Consider the following 18453-nt stretch of genomic DNA (forward strand, 5'->3'; position numbering starts at 1 on the left):
CAATGCTCGATGAAAATGTTTTAAAAAAATTTCAAGTGGGGGACTGGTAGTACAAATTTTCCAAGTGGGTGATTTTTGGATGAAAAATTTGTGAAAAGAAAAAAATATTATTTTATTCTCTCAAGCATTCTCACATTGATTATTTTGGAATATGGAGGCTCCTTTATATATCCATTGATCAGGGCCTTTAGGATACCTAAGTTTTGGAAGGAAGGAGGAAATATGACATTATTCTGTTTGCTGGCTGTGTGTTGAAGTCCCAACACAAACATTTAAAATAAGAAAAAATAAAAAAACAATTTGTTTTACTCATGTATAAATTTTTACTCCATTTTTGTTTTGTTATTTATTTTACTATTACTTTTTAAATTTCTTACCGATTAGTACAACCTTAATTCTTAGTTTCTTTTCCCTTGTGGCTCACTGCTCTTTCTCGGGATGATTATGTGGATTATTTTCTGTTTAATGAATTCTATCTTCTTTAAGAAGAAGTTTAATTCTTAGTTTTTAATATTACGAATTAACAAATATTTTAATCTTAACTTTAATAACTCTCCTAAAAGTATCTCATACATATTTAAACTTTCAATTTAATATCTAAACATTTTGTAAAATATGAAAAATCCTTAGAAATTAGCCAAACTATTACACAAAAAATATATATTAATTTTGTTTTAATTAGAACTTAATTTTTCTATTTTAATATAGCCAATAATTATATTATTTTTCTTTAGAAAATTTATCTGGTACTACATATTAAACAAACAATAGAGATGTGTGGATCTAGTACTATGAATTTTGGGAGAGATTTTTATTTTTCTCGCTCGAGGAAATTATATAGAGACTCTGTTGAGATCGTGTTGTAGCTTTTAAAATAATTGTAAGCAACTGTGTTTTTGGAATAATCAACTATTATAAAAAGAAATAGAATAGTATTTGGTAAATTTTAATTTTAAATTGAAAAACTAGTATAAATTAATACTAAACAGGTGTAAATGAGTTATATGAACCAAATTAGGTTTACCCTTTTAATTATTTTGGTATGAATAATTGGTTTATATTTAATTTTAAATAGTATATGATTTAAATTTCAATAAACAATTTTATTTAATCTAAGTTATTTGTTAAATGTTTTAAAATATATTTCTTATAAAAGATGAATCAATTAAAATTTGAAAATATAAATGTTGAAATATATTAACAAGAAAATATATGATTGCAATATATTCATTTAAATTGTTAAGAGATCTGATTTTAAAGGAGGGTGTGTTTGAGAATGATTTCGACATAAATGGATGTGTTTGAGAATGATTTTGACATGACTAAAATCACTTTGCTATTGTCAAAAATAGTTTTATCTAAAATAATCATGTTTGTCAATAAAATAAAATTGATTTTTTTGAAAAATAAAAAATCACTTTAAATTGATTTTTCACATATCACCAATCAAGTAATTCTTCTTTGATGATTGTAAAAAGAATCATTTTTAACCTTTTCAAAAATTATTAAAAATGAATTAATAAAATTAGATATTTATTAAAAAAAATTTACAGCCATTGTCGCCCAACTTTTGATTAGTTTTTTTAGGTAATTGCTCGATTACTTTTCTATAGTCATCATCGACAAACTTTCAATGACCATTTTGTTAATAGTCGTCGTTGACAAACTTCCAATGATATATATATATTTTTATAATTAACACCAATCAACCTCTGATCCCATTTCTGTCAACTATTTTTTGGCGACTGTTGATAACCACTTTTTTCACAATTGTTCTCGCCACGTACCCGAGACGACGCAGAGCGGCCGACGTCCTTAAGAAGGGTTTTATTTTAAAAACAAAAAGGGGAGTCGTCACCAATCTTTTTTACGGTGTGATTGGACATCGAAATAAAGTGAATTATTTTAAATAAAATAATACTGGTCTACGAAAAAATTAGAGTTGAGTTCGGGAGTCATTTGTGTACGAGGAAGGTGTTAGCACCCCGTAACACCCGTTTTAGAAAACGGTGGCCAAATTTAATGTCTCGAATAAAATTCACTTTTTTTTTAAAGAACCATGTCTTATTTCATTGTTCACCACTCCAATATTTGGAGCAATGATCCCATAAAATAAGTGGGACTCACCCATTAGTTAGACTATATTGAGAAAAAATTTCTCACCTTAAGAGAATGAGAAATTATTACAATTTCTCAAATTCTATCGTATGCTAGTCTTTCAATAAAGTTTTTTTTAAACATTGATTAAATTTGTTTTTTTCTTGGGAACAAATCTCTGACTCCCAAAAATATTGATCCCTCAGCTCAAGAATCTAGAAATAACGGACTCCCAGAAATTTCTAGATTCCATCGTAGGATTTTTTTAGCGAAATCGATGTGGGTTATTACAAAAAAAGGTTGATTAGGAAATCTTATGAAATATCTATTTAATTTTTAGTTTTAAAATAAATAATTTTAAAGCAAAAAAAAATGTAAAAGGTTTAAAAATGGAGATTTAAAGAAAAATTTCAAGATCACAAGTAATTAAGGCTAAAGATACTTTTAAAAAAACTTCAAAAAATTCTTAATGAACATCAAATAGGAATTATTCATCATAAGTCAAATCAAATACACCTAACAATAAATTAGGCAAATAATATGAGATATCAATGCATACATATATGTATTTAAAGTCATATACATAATAATTATTATTATGGTGGTAATGAGAATAAGTTAAAAGAAAAAAAGAAAGGAAAGATACATAATAAAGATAAATAAAATAAGAGGAAAAATGAAAATGAACTAAATAAAGTAATAAATCAATAAATATGTAAAAAAGAAATTAAATAAATAAGTGAAGAAAAGAGGACATAGGGATGATAGTAAGTTTAAAAAAAATTATGAAAGGAAATAATAATAATGATATAATAATAAAAATAACAAAAAGTTTACAGTAAGATTAAAAAAATCACGAAAGGAAATAATAATAATGATATAATAATAAAAATAACAAAAAATTTAAAAAAAATCATAAATATAGAAGACTAAATAAATAAATAAACAAAAATCATTAATATATAAAATTAAAAAAAATGAACAAAAGTTTTAAAAAATATATATATATGTATATAATAATAATAATAATAATAATAATAATAAAATTATAAACAAAATTAAATTTTAATAAGAAAATAAATAAATAAATAAAAGAAAATAAAAGAAACCGAAGGTGACGACAAAGTTGCCAGCCCAGAAAAGAAAAAGAAAATATATATAATAAATATAATAATAATAATAATATAACAAAGAAAATTATAAATAAAACCAAACTTATATAAGTAAATGAATAAAATAAAAAAAAAATAAAAAGGAAGGGGATGACGGCAAGAAAAGAAAGAAAAAACAAAAAATATATAATAATAATAATAATAATAATAATAATAATAATAATAATAATAATATAAGATTTTTCTTATAACTTTTTCTTTTTCTCTATTTTCTTGGAGGGAAGAAAAACGTTAAAAGACTTTTTTAATATAACGATAAATAGGTAGGAAAAAAAAAGAATTTTTCTTATACATTTTTTTCTCTCTCTACATTTAAAAAAAGAAAAACAAATATAAGGATTCAATCCCGAAGAAAATTACTTGTTGTATGAGGTGCGAATCCTTGGGAATAAATCCCTACCTAATGCAACCTCCTACTAAGTTTTTCCTCTATGGAATTAAATTTAGGGCAAGAAAAAAAAAGACAAGTAAATAGATAAAAATGAAAATAACACATAAAAAAATAAAGCGTGTGCCACAAAATAGGAAAATTTAATAAGTATAAAATCAAATTAGATATTATGTAATTTTATTAATTTTTTTTTCTAAAATAGTAAAAATATGATATTGAAAGATTTTGTCCAAAATAATTTTTTTGCTTTTTTTCTAAAGTGATAAAGATAAATCAAATATGAATTTTGTATAAAATAAATTATTTTGTTTTTCCTAATATGATAAATCAAAAGAGATTTTGTATACATAAATTAATTTGCTTTTTTCCTAAAGTGATAAGTCAAAAATGATTTGAATTTTTTTTTTAACTAATAGATATTCTCATTAATGACTTTATTTTTCATTTTAATAAAAGTATTAACAAAAACATAAGATTTCATATTATTACAAAACGATTTTACCTTTTTCTTTTTTTAGCAAAACAAATGAATTAAATATCATAACCAATGCTACAATTAATAATTTAAATAATAATAAAAAAAATGTAGGATAAAATTAGGTAGCTACAATTGTTACTAGCCAACCTCTAATGACCATTTTGATCAATTTTCAACAATTGTTTTTTTTATGACAGCCGTCCCACAACTTCATGAAATCACTGCCACCAACCTCAGATTAATGCTTTTCAACATCATTACCAATCAATTTTTCGACGATTATATTTCATCTATTGATGTCCAACAACTTTTGATAAATTAGATATTTATACAATAAATTAATAAAATTAGATATTTATTAGAACTTCGAGACCATATTTTCGATAACCATTTTCGCTTAGCTGTCGATGATCATGTTCCAGTGACCATCATTGACCAACTTCAACGACCATTGCTGCCAATGTCTAATCACCATTTTTTCAATGGCCACTACCAGCCACCATTTTCAATGATATTTTTAAAGCAACGGTTGGTGACTAATTTTTTAATAAAAGCATTTTTTTAAAAAATGTAAAAACAAATTAATTAAAATATATTTATTATAATTAATTGGTTAAATAATTTTCAAATATAAAATGTAATTTAATCATTTAAAAGAATCTTTTTTAAATAATGTGTTTTTTAAAACTAATGCCAAAAATAGGGTAGAATGAAAACTATTGACAAAAATATGGTACTTTGGGCGAAGTCGTCTACGGGCTAAAAAAAATTCCATTTAAAATCATTTTTAGAACTATAATTCAAAATTATTTTTATGTATTTAAAAATCATTTTTAAAAGTTATGAACAAAACAAAATTTTGATGATTAAAAAATCACTTTAACAAAATTAATTGTATATATCTTTTTTAAAATCAATTTTACTGATTTTGATAATCGAAACACAATCGGGAGTGATTTTGAGATAGTCAAAATCATTTTTTATTTTGTCAAAATCTCTTTTCCATCGAATGATAATTTTTGACATGAACTATATAAAATTGATTTTAAACAAATATAAAATCATTTCAAAATGATTTGGAGAAATTATGTGATAGGTGATTTCCGATTAATTTTGTTATCTAATTTAGTGTTTTGAAAATATTGTTAACTAGCTATTTATGAGAGTTTTTTAAAAAATTTAAATATTAGAACAAAAGGTGACAAACAACTATATGCCGTTAAATTGTTGATAAAACCAACATTTCTATATGTTTTGAATTTTTTTTCAATATATAACCACTATGCATATAAGAATTTAACAATAAAATAAATAGAAATATAACTATACCGTAATTATTTAGTTAAATAGTTTCTCAAATAGAAAAAACAACAGTAACTTCAAATTAACTTTTGAAATCAAACGTAATGATTAAAATTTAATTTGTAATATATAAAAAATAATTTTTAAGTGTTTGATACCAAATATAAATTCGAATATTTAAAAATAAAATTTACAAAATCAATTTTAACCTAAACTACTCCAACTATCATTCTCCAAATACACCCATATATTTCACTTTGATAATCACTTTTTTTGATGGGTAAAGGCAATCCTAAATGGGGCATAGTTTTATCTTTTAACAGCATAACATTAAATAAAATTTGTTTCTACACTATAATGTTTTCATATTTCTATAAGCATGATCTTGTTTGGAAGAAGAGAATTAATGATTAGGGTTGTTTTGATAGTTGCCAATTTGTCAATCATGTATGTGTTTATATTATATTAAAGAACAAATATGGACACAAATGCATTGGTCTAAATCATATTTCCCTTCCAACCAATAAAGTAAACCATTCTATGATTACTACACTCCAATTTTTTAGTGGTGATTTTTCATCCAATTATTTTCACTTTATGTTCCATCATCAATCTTACCTTAATTTTCATTTTTTTAATTAATATTGTTTGTAAATATATCTATATTCATTTATCCATGCCTTAGATGTAATGTTTTAAATAAGGGTGTTCAAAAAAATCGATAACCCGACTAACTCGGATTACCCAACCCAAACCATAAGGGTTGGGTTGAGTTAAATTTTACGTTGAGTTGGGTTAGGTTATAAAATTGGAGAAAAAAAGGTTGAGCCGGTTTGTCGGGGTTGTGCAAGTTAGGGGTAGGGTTGATCCGGCCCAACTCGATTATATATACATATATAATACATATATATATATACACTTAAAACCTAAAAGTAAACCTCATTTTGAATGAACATTCTATACTTCAAATTTGAATGTATAACATATATATATATTTGTCACCTTGTACCTTGAAAAACAATTTGTTTGCCTTGCATATTGAAAAATAATATGAAAATTAGTCTAAAAAAAACCGTCAACCCAATCCGGCCCAATCCGAATTTTTTGGGTTGAGTTGACACTTACATATTGAACTGATAGGGTTCATTTTTTGCCAACTCGAATATTTTGGGTTGGTCCATAATTTTCTCCAACACGGCTTATGTACCCCTAGTTAAGGGATAATTGCAAATGTAGCAATTGTATTCAAAATAATTAAGTACATAACAACATTTTAAAAAAATTGCAAATATAGTAAAATTTGTCAAAATCTATTAATGATAGAAGTCTATCACTGATAGACCATGTAGCAAATGTTGGTTTATCACTGATAAACCATAAGAGTCTATCAACGATAGAAGTCTATCATTGATAAATTTTGCTATATTTGCAATTTTTTTAAAATATTGCTACATACTTTATAATTATTCCAAAAATTGCTACCCATTGTAAATACCTCTAGTTAAACGCTTAAGAACCATTTATTAAAAAATAGCAAACTTTGATTACATAATTATGATTATAATCTTACCGTAAGTATTTTAATTTATGTACATATGTTTGGTTTGATTTAGCTTAAATAGTTTTTCTCTCTAAATTGGCTTGTTTTTAAGTTTTAGTTGTATATGTATAAGTTAACTCAATAAATTATATACCTTCGTTTAAAAAGTTGATTTGCAAACTCTCAATATAAAAATAAGAATTTTTGTCACGTGGATAACTTTTTTTTTTAACAAAAAAAAATCATAGATAGAAAGAAAAAGGATTATTACAATAAAATTTACTTTAAAATATCTCAAAAGTCGACAAAATGAATTTGTTTGGCAAAGTTGATACTACAAAGTAATTCGATCAGGAAGTTATAGATGTTAATTAGTGTCGGTTGATATTTTTTTGTATACCAAAGAAAATTCATCAAATAGTTAAGTCACCCATTACAAGTTTTTTAAACGTAGATCAATCTTTTACCATTATTTTGAACTAATGAAAATGCAATCATTCAAATAACAGTTAATTTCCATTACTTCTTTATTTGAATGTTTTGTAATAGATTTTTGTGTTTAATTTGGAAAATGATTGATTGGTAAAAGTTTTAAAAGAATAATATTAAATTTTATTAATCAAATAATTATTAGAGCGAAGAAGGTAATAATTTAAGTGTTGAAGAAATTTTTTTCAAATTAATATATATATATATATATTAAAAAAAAAGAGGGAAAATAAAGTTCACATTTGAAAACGACAAGTCATAGCACTAAATGCCAAAAATTTTCAATAACTTAGAGCCCTCCAATTCATCGGATTTGATAGAGAATATAATTTGCCCTAACTTTGTCAATTCCACTCTCTCTTTCTATCAACTATATGATGAACAACTTTCTCAATCTGTACATATTCTACAGTGCAAAACTTACCATCCATTTCTTAAGATTTACTTTAACAAGTTCCTTTGTCACATCCTATCTATTAACTATTAATAGTTGCTAAAAGTACATCTAATCAAGTAACCAATTTAGATTAGTCATGGTTTAAAACGATACAATCAAACAACATATATATAGATGAGATGAGTGGCCATGACAAGTAGTATGATTTTCATATAGTCTTTTGTTTTCTAAACTTGGATATTGATGTAGATATATCGAATTGAAATCTCCCTAGTCTCTCTTCTCTTTGACATAATTAAACATGAGTATATAAATCTTTTATTTGCTTCCAAAATGTTTTAGCATTATCATCCATGTGTACATTTGCGCCTTTTTTTTTTCAACAATTATACGTGGGGAGAAAGGGAAGTCATCGATTATAATGATAGTTAATTAAAGCATTTTATCTATTGAGTTATGTTCAAATTGACAAACTCCCACTTTTATTAGCCAAATATATATTTTTGTATACAACACTTTATTTTATTGAAATTAATGACTTTATCAAAGTTTTTACATTTTTTTATAAAATTAGTTAGTGAATTATATTAGCGCCAAAGTGAAGTTAGCTTAATAGTAATTGACATGCCTTGCTATCTTAAAAGTGAGAGGTACAATCATCATTCTATAAATGTTGTACTAAAATAACGAGTACTGTGGGAGCAAAAAAGATATGGATAAAATTTTAATATACTTGTTCGTGGCGATCTTCTCCAAGTTGGCGCTATTATGCGAAATCTCGTGGGGTGAGTTCTTTTAGGTATCTAACCAATAATAGAACGACACTTTATATGCATGGTTGTTTCACTTCACATTTACGTGACTACAACTGTGTGAATTTATTTTTTGAGGAAGAGGAACCACAAAGCAAAGAAAAAAGGTTCAGATGACCAAAAGTCAATATCTAAATTAAGATGTAAAAAATAAATAATTAGAATTTCTAAGTTGCTTCTCCTATGTTTGGATCACATATTTTATGGAGTTTTTCTACTTCCCATCCTCCTCAGAGTAGGAATCCTCCGCTCTCCTTAACCTAGGATCTCAAATATTTGGTCAAGCAGAACAATCATGTTTCTTTGAGATCTATTTAGGCTTGTGCTCGATTTTTGGTTGGGTCAAGTAGGATTACAACTACTTTTAAGTTGAAGTCAAGTAAGAGGATGTGGGTCGTGCCTATACTTATAGAGTTTAGCCATTGCATTGTCCGAAAATACCAATTTTTCTATTCCATCCAAATTATCCCATAATAGTAGAGTTTTTTTTTTTTTAAAAAAAAAAGTGTATGCCTTTCTTTTCCTTCTTCTTTTAGTTTGTTTTAGCTTTATTCATTGGGAAGGAAACAGAGTAAAGCACTCTTTTGTACAATTAGTTTCAATATATTTGTTTGGTTAGAATCTTTTTTCTTCATCTTTAAAATCTTTGATGGATACAAGATTAAGTTGATTTACCATAAAATTAACGATATAATATCTTTAGAGTCAAAATTGAAGAGGGTTAAAGTTGTGTGTAATTTAGGGTGGGGTGAGAATATATTAGATTAGGAGGGAGGAAGTGAAAATTGTGTGTAGTGAATTTTTATCATTTAGTTAGTAGGTTTTTGTGATGATATATATGAAAGTATTTTGTTATTTTTTATTATTTAAAAAGAAATCCCTACAAGAAAAGAAAGGAGAGAAGATAAAAAGAAAAAAGAAATGGGTGGGAGAGGTACATATTGGAGATAATTGAGTGGAGAAATAAGAAGAATTAAAAAGAAAAAAAAGAAAAGAAAAGAAATATATTTAATAGACATTTTGGAAAGGCAACCAAAGATGGCAAAGAAGCATTGGATGAAGGTCCATTCCTCCAAATAAGAAGAGGAAAGGTTACGTCATTTTCAAAAGTGAAAATTATATGATGGGGAGAGGGAATGGCCAAAATGATAATGGAATCGTGTTCTACACAACGGGACAATATGGACCTCTCCTACAAATACAACCAACTATAGGGTCACTCTTCCAAACAGCTCATTTACCTTTTCATTGAAAATCATCTCTCTCTCAATTCCTCACTTCTTTTCCATCTATCACTATACTTCCTTTCTATGTGTCATCCAAACACTCGTCTTCATCTTTTGTTTAGCCAAACAAATCGTTGATGCCAAAATTTTTACCTGACGTTCACGTGATAATTTATGATTCAAAAAGAGGATGTGAACTGTACTATGGAAAGGTCTACATATGAGTCTGTTGATTGTCACGCTCATGCTCTAATGTGCTTTAATTTAGTGACAATGTATATATAAATAATGTATAACAAGTAGAAATTTGGTCTAGTTGACCTAGGTCATCCTTCCTAATCGTGATCTTTTTCATCTCTCTGTCTACGATTCTAAGCAATTTTTCTCTCAATTTGATTCCTATACCCTTCACCTGACGAGTGCACTAACCTTAGGGAGCAATTTACTAAAACGCTTAGTACTACGGTTGTGCAAATTTGCTTTCAAGACAATCATTTCTACTGTACAACAAATTAGTTTCAGATCTGACAACGAACAACATACAATAGGCATATGCCACATCAAGTAATTTGTGAGATTTGGTTGAGGTTGAGGTCGAGGTCGAGGTCGAGCATGAGGCCAAACAACACCCCATTTCTAGGGCCATTTTGTTGGTCCTATACGTTGTCAATTTAAAATATACATTATATATTTATCATCCCAATTCTCGTTTTTCCTTACAAAACATCACCAACCTCTTCAAACCAATCAATTCTATAGTTAAAAACATAAAAGTAAAAATTTAATCCATGAACTTTATGGTAATGATTTGGTGATCTTCAAATTTTATAACAATTTTATCATTCAACTATAATATGTAACAACTTAGATTTTGTGGTTTACAATTTTGAAATGACTTAATCTTTATTGTAAAAATTATCATTAACATATTTAATGAGACTTCTTACATATGTTGATATATAAGTTGATCAAAAAAGAAACCGGCCCTAAACTACAAAATATAAATAGTAATCTAATAAAATTTGACACTTAACTCTGAAGTAATTTTTCTTACGATAAGGATTGAATTATAACAAACTTCAAAGTATATGGAACAACATTCATTCTTATTAAAGTTTAGGAAAAGAATTGTTATAAATTTGAAAGAACAAATACTAAATTAATGTTGTTGCATTTCAGTGGAGCTAAGCTTCATAGTGAGAAAATATGCAAAACAAAAGCACGTTAAGATACATGCTGAGTCGTGGATCTAGCTGTCTTTAAAACGTTTCGTGGCTCTGCTTGAATGTGTAAACAGATATCATATGCCCCTTCATCTCTAAGATAAAACAGTCTTTGATTTCATCGATAGGAACTGCATTGGAACCAAACCGGAATACTAATACTCGATAGATACTACTATGCTCATGTGTGGAGATGTCATCAAACCTAGTTTTTACTTATCTCCTCTTCCTTTACGGAATTTGGGTATTCCTTATAATCTAAAGCCATGAATGAAAGTATGGGCACTTAAAAGGAGCTCCCCATGGATGGATGGGACACTTTGAATGTTGGAGGACAAGAGAGGAGGCTAACTAATGTAATGACAATTGATAATTATATTTTAATTTCTTATAATATTTGGAAAGTTTTGTGACAACGTGCATGTCTTCTTATAATTGGAAGATGCAACAATAATAATATTTCTTTTTGCCTATTCTAAAGGTCTTTTCTTCTTTATAAAAGAATAACACATATTTTTCTTGTATTTATTAATTGGTTGTTTGAAATTTATATGATGATTTAGAAAAGAATATGGTTAAGTTTCAGAGTCTTCCTCTCTCCATGTGAAACTAATTAAAGGATGAAAAAGGAATCGTTAAGAAAATAAGATATCTCTAAGTCTAGAAGAAAGAATGACTCAACCAAATAGTTTCACCCTACATATATAATCAATCGCGAGTCTACGTTGATTGGATTGGATATATTAAAAGACTTTTTAGACCCAACCCTATATTGTTTGGTTCGTAAATTTTGTCAACACAAATAACCCTTATTAAAAAATAAACTCAACCCAACTCAACCATAAAAAATTTAGTTTTGGTTGGTTTAGGTTACTGGAGTCATTTATTGAAATTTTAGTTCTATAGAGAAATAAAAAGTTAATGCATAAAAACTAAACTTGATTTAATTACTTTTATGTATAAAATTAAGGTTAAACAACTCAATCAAAAAATTGTTTTCAAGGTGTTTAAAAACTATTTTCTTGGAAATAAATTTTTAAAAAATATTAATGAAATTATATTTAATAAAACTAAATATATCATTTTATAGTTAATAACAGTTAGAACACCTGAACCAATTCAGCCCATAAAACTTTTGTTTATTTGATTCCAACCCAAATTATATGGATTAGGTTGCATTAATTGATTTTTTCAAATCATTCATTTATTTTAACACCTCTAAATCAATGGATGAATCTTGAGCTCATCCAATCATGTTAGGGTTTATGGCCAATCTTACGAGAATTCAATGTGTACTTCAACAATGTATTGCTTAAATTAGGTTACTCCTCTGAATTTCTCTTTCACCTACATTCTTCCCTCTTTCTAATAAAAATCGAACACAAATAAAACTTTGAATTCTTTTTCATTGTTATCTATCAAAACTTAGACTTCTTAACTTAAACATATTAACTTTAGGTCTCATAACTCTCAACTCGACACCGAAACATTCTTCAACATCTTTTTATTGATATATTAAGCTTAATTTAAAAAATGATGGAATGGAATTATTGTCACCTAACTTTTTCTTTATTGTCACTTCTTATCGACTTAATTTATTATTTTTAATTAGTTTTACTACTTAATACATTAACAGTTTATTTTTAATTATTAGCTTTATAAAATTAAGTACATATATACTTTTTCATCTCCAACTTTTTATTTATTTTTTTCAATTACTTTTTACCCATGTTATAATTTCAAAACTAAAAGAAAATGTGGCTAAAATTTAATATCAACTTTAAAAAATAAAAACGAAATATTTATCCAAAGGTGACTAAATTATCATATATATTAGTACAAATAATCATCATTTTATATAAATATGAATTAATTTTATGTATACTAACATGGATGTAATTGAAAAAGTTGGAAGCCAGATATCACAATCATCAAATAATTTTTATATAGGTTTCTATCTATAAAATACACTAAGATGAAAATTAAAATATAGAATTATCTTGCATTAACAAAAATCTTACTATCATTCTATATATACTAACATCTAAAATAATATAGAAAACAATTACAAAATATAGCAAAACTGTAATTTTACTATTTATGTAATTATTTTGGTTTATTTTGTTATATTTGATTTTTTATAATTCTTTACTAATATTATTTTTTAACACCAATAGTTTTTTTTTTTTTTTTTTTTTTTTTGAGATATTTAACTTCTATAGTTATTCAGTCATCATCAAAGAGATTGTAATTATATAGCAGTTTTGTTTTATAGTGAAAATTGAAAATTTCTTTAATTATTAAAGTGAGGAGGAGGAATTGGTCAATTAATTAATCTTATCATATGCTTTTGTAGTTGTTTTTATTTTTTTAAAAAATGTTTACGGCTGATATAAGTTATAGAAGGGGACAATATGATTTTTTATATTTTTGTTCATAAGTAATTAATTCATTGATTAAACTTTCTAAATCTAATCTAAACTTTAAAAAGTATTAAAAAACAAATTTGTGATGTTAAGGTTCTTCCACTTATATTTTCAATCAAAGAACTAACAATTTCAGATTATCTTTGAGAAAGAACTTTAAATAATAATAATAATAATAATAATAATAAATAAAAAATTAATTAACACATGAATTGTGAATAGTATGTGTGGATTTGTATCACACATTTTTTTATTCATATATTTATTTTCAATCCATCAAAATGAGCAACTTTAATATTTTTAATTTTAGACTAAACATGTAAAACAAAGAAGGAAAAATGATTGTGATGATAAAGATGAAAATGGGACCATGTTTTTTTAATTGAAAAAAACATGGTTTGTGGTTTCCACCTTTAAAAATGAACTGGTATATTGCTTCCAAAAGTGAAGCATAAGATTTGAAAATAATTTCAGAAAAAGAAAGAATAGTAAAGAATAGCTTTTTATTTATTTTGTATGTATGTTTGTTCTTTTGGGGGAATGCTAGGACAAAATGTAACATGCTAATTGATAAGGGAGAAATATTCATCACATTAAATTCTTTTATTCTATGCTTTTTCCCCTCCGTATATAAGGATTGAGATTTGTTTTTTCACCGGCCAATGTTTTTCGCCTATTTTAACGATTTGACAAATAGATTCAATAATAATGAAACATTTCCATGTTATTGAAAAAAGAATTTGATAGATGTATTTGTAGGATTTTTATGTGTTCTTCAGTGTTTTGAATGGGAGGAAGAAGATGGTGTTGAATGATAGAAGAAGATGTTGAAATCATCCATTGATGAATAAAATAAGAAACAAAGTGAATGAGTTGGATAAAGGAGAAAGTTTGAGCCGAATGAGCCGCCCTTTGGAGGCAGTGGGCGAGTGGCTTTTGTTGGGCCAAATGGACCCGCTTGCCCTTTAGGAGAGTTTCTTGAAGGCCCACTTCTCGTTGGGCTATGATCCATCCTCCCTTCTCAAACCAAATACCATTTGTATTCTCTAATTCCATAAAATTTAAAGAAAAATATATGTAATTATAGGTTTAATTTATTGATAGACTAGTTATTGATTACTACGTATTTCACGTGTTATATATACAGCTTCGAAAGAAAGAACTAAATTATATATACAGCTTCTAATGAATATAATTTTCAAATTTTGAGCTTGTCCTTTTATTTATTAGTTTTGATTTTATATTCTTTTAATGTATAATATTTACAATCAATGCCTTCATTTTCAGATCAAAACCTTGTTTATTTTCTTCTATATGCTTAGCAAAAAATTGACCATTACCTCTGCATTCAAATCTCACGTATATGTCTAATATAATAGAAAATATATTTCATATATCATCTGATATGTAAGACAATATATTATATAAATGATCAAATATATCATTTTTTTTTATAAAATCAAATGCATAACGATATTTATATCAATTAATGCCTTTCAACAAGTGGGGGTGTAGCTCATATGGTAGAGCGCTCGCTTCGCATGCGAGAGGCACGGGGTTCGATTCCCCGCACCTCCATTTTCCTCTTTTTTTTTAGATTCCCAAATTTTTTTCCTTCAAACGCACCGTTTAAGTAAGATTCTTTCGCTGGACCGCCGATTTTCTACACTTTTGGACCGGACCGAACTCTGAGTCGTGGACTCGGCCCTCTTTTGCTTTTTTTTTTCTTCTCCAAAATCATTTTTTGCATCAAACTTTTCAAACCCCAATAAGCTTAAGGTTAAAATTAATTGTATTTATTACAAATGTATTTATATATATATATATATATATTTTTTTTTTTTTGGCAACACTCGCACCCGTGTGAAATTGAGTTGACTGTGGATTTCATGTCTAAGAAAAACAATAAAATGAAAATATAAATGGAAGATAAATCGGTATATAAATTTACATGATTCACTAATAATAGTAGTGTGCTAGCTATATTTATAGATAGAGAAATATCAAATTTTATTAGAGAGAAAATATGATAACATAGATTCAAAAGGTGATTTCATGCATTACAATACCTAAGTAATTAATACACAAAATCTTCGATTGGAGAGAATTGCTTACCCTGTTAAGACCGCTAGATTAGTTTTCTTTATGTTCACTTGTGATATACATGCAATATTGACAATGTTAGGATATATGTATCCACCATGTGACCAAATGATAGAACAAGAACACAAAGTTCAATATTAAAATAATATTCCAAAAGTTTTAATTACCTTGACTAGTTCCATTATGACCTTGATCAATAAGAGAATTTTTGTTACCACATATTTAAAAAGAAAAAAAAAAGCGTCCATCAATGGAAATTTCCAAACCAATAATTTTGAAAGTTAAATATTCAATCTATCTTTTTTCTTTTTCTTTTTAAACCTTTAATATTAATTATTCGTATAATTCCATATACCAACACCATACATTCATACATATATATTATTGAAAAGTAAGACGAGACTAGGAATTGCATGGCCATTGTCAGCTCATCTTGTCAGGTGTTTGGTCAAGTCCTAAAATGACCAAAACCTTCGTTTTAGGGGGAAATCCAATCCTTCATCTTCATCTTCTAGTAAAGAATGTCAAACCAACTATTATTTAGTTATATTCATTATGATATATAATTATATATTAATCTATATATTATCACACATATTTGTATATATATTAACCAATCATTGATACATTACCCCAATTAATTTCGTACTCAACAATTCAAATACATCTCATTTGTTCCATCATCGTCTTTTATTCCCATTTGTATCATAATAAAATTGGTCATTTTTTAGTTTCTCACTACCATAAATAATTATGTATCACATATGAAAATACTTTTAAATTTTTGAGGTAAAATAAAAGATAGTAAAAACTACTTTTTTTTTCTTTTTATAGATATGTTTGTAAATATAGCAAAAATAAACTAACTTATTTACAAATATAACAAAACTTTAATCTCTATATGTGATAAAAAATATGTAGCTACAAAATAAAAATTTTATTATATTTATAAATATTATTTTTAAAATAATTTGTCATTTAAAACTATTTTCTTTTTATAGAGAAAAAACCCGAAGTTTATTTAAAAACTAATAAGAAGATGGTTTTTGAGACCAGCTTAAAAAGGATAGGAGGTATATTATGATAATAATTAATAAGATTATGATTGTATTTGGGAGATTTTATGATTGAGAATATATGGTTGGAATTGGAAAAAGATCAAAAAAGAAAGAGAAAAATGTGTGGCAAATCATGTGGATGAAATTGGTGAATTTGGTTGTTTGTCCCCCAACACAAAGAACCAATCACATGCTCATTAATATCTCTCTAATTTCCTTTAATTTATGGAGCTCTCTTTCCCAATCCTAACATGGCCCTTTACTATATACTAATTATATATATATATATTTTCTCTCTTTTTAAAGTCAAACTTCCTGTCTTTTAATTATTATTATTTTTCTCCATATGTTTCTTTGACTTTGGAACAATGGATATATATATATATATATATATTTCATTTTCAATTAAGTAAATTGCTTTCACAATTTGTTTTCAATGAAAGGTTTTAATAATAGTGTATGGTTGTCATAATTAAACATGTTTCAATTTACACTCTGAAATTCTATTTTTTTTATGTTTTAAAAGGTAATGTTTTGGAATCTTTTTTTTTTCTGAATTATTTTTTTTTAAATTGAAGCCAATTTTATATATTTGTTAGTAATTTATACCATTATATAAATTTAACCTTTCAATTTTAATTAATATTTGTATATGTTTAAGGATATAATAGCAAATATAACCGTATTTTATTAGTTTTAGGAGTGATTTTATTGCCAGTTTTTCCTAATTTTTTAATAGAAAAGTCTAGGAGTTTAAAATTTTAAGGAAATTAGTTTGAATTTACAATCTTGCTTTTTTTTTTTAATTTAAAATTTAAATTAATTTAAATTAATTGAATAGTGGCAAATGTAGCAATTAAATTTAGAATATTAGTATATATAGCAACATTTTCAAGAAAATAAAGTATATATATAGGTATTAAATTCAAATTTTCAAAATTTATATTTATAATTTTTTAAAATTATTGATATATATTTAATTATTATTCCTAAAATTATTACCAATTATTTGCTTTAACTTTTTCTAAATTTATTTTTAAAAAGGAAGCAGTTAATATAATGATTAGGTTAAAAATTACTCTTCAACTATTTGCTTAACTTTAATTTTGGTTTAGTTTATGGTTAAAGGTTTCTGTTATTACAAATGAAGATAACTTAAAGATATCTGAATTAGTAAAAAATAATTTAGAACAATTTGGGTGGAGTTTTGTTTTTAGAAGATCAAATTTATAAATTATTCTACCTATTCTAAAATTATGTTGGTAATTTCTAAGGATTAGAAACAAGTTGTGTCATAAAAAATTTAACTAATAAAAACTAAAAAGACAGATTTAATTTCAAAATTGTTGATTTCCTTATTCAATTCATAAACCATACCTAAGTTTTATGGAATAAGGTTATGTCATTGATGTGTTTAAATGAGGTAGAAACCAGCTATATTTTGAGTTGTTATTACTTTGATATTAACCAAGTTAATTAAGAAGCATGACATTAAGGAAATGTAACGACCCAACTCTTTATACTAAGTCCAACTTCTTATACTAAGCTGAGTTCATTACTAATTAAAAGATAAATAAATTTTTTTAAATGAATTATAGAAAATAAAACAAAACCTCAAATTATTTATTAAAATCATAAACAAATGTATGTAGAAATAAATTTAAATAAAATCTTAACTTAGGCCCTATATAGTTTTAAAAGGAGAAAATTAATAAAAACAAATACTGAAATAGTGAAAT

The 18453-nt window shown here is 25.8% G+C and overlaps 1 non-coding gene across 1 annotated transcript; it reads left to right on the forward strand.

The window, feature by feature from the left end:
- Positions 1-15058: 15058 nt before the first annotated feature.
- Positions 15059-15131, forward strand: TRNAA-CGC (transfer RNA alanine (anticodon CGC)). Its single transcript has one exon. It is a non-coding gene; the product is annotated as a tRNA-Ala (tRNA).
- The last annotated feature ends 3322 nt before the right edge of the window (positions 15132-18453 follow it).

This window comes from Cucumis melo, chromosome 6 (genome assembly GCF_025177605.1).
Source record: "Cucumis melo cultivar AY chromosome 6, USDA_Cmelo_AY_1.0, whole genome shotgun sequence".
In the NCBI taxonomy this organism is placed as follows: domain Eukaryota; kingdom Viridiplantae; phylum Streptophyta; class Magnoliopsida; order Cucurbitales; family Cucurbitaceae; genus Cucumis; species Cucumis melo.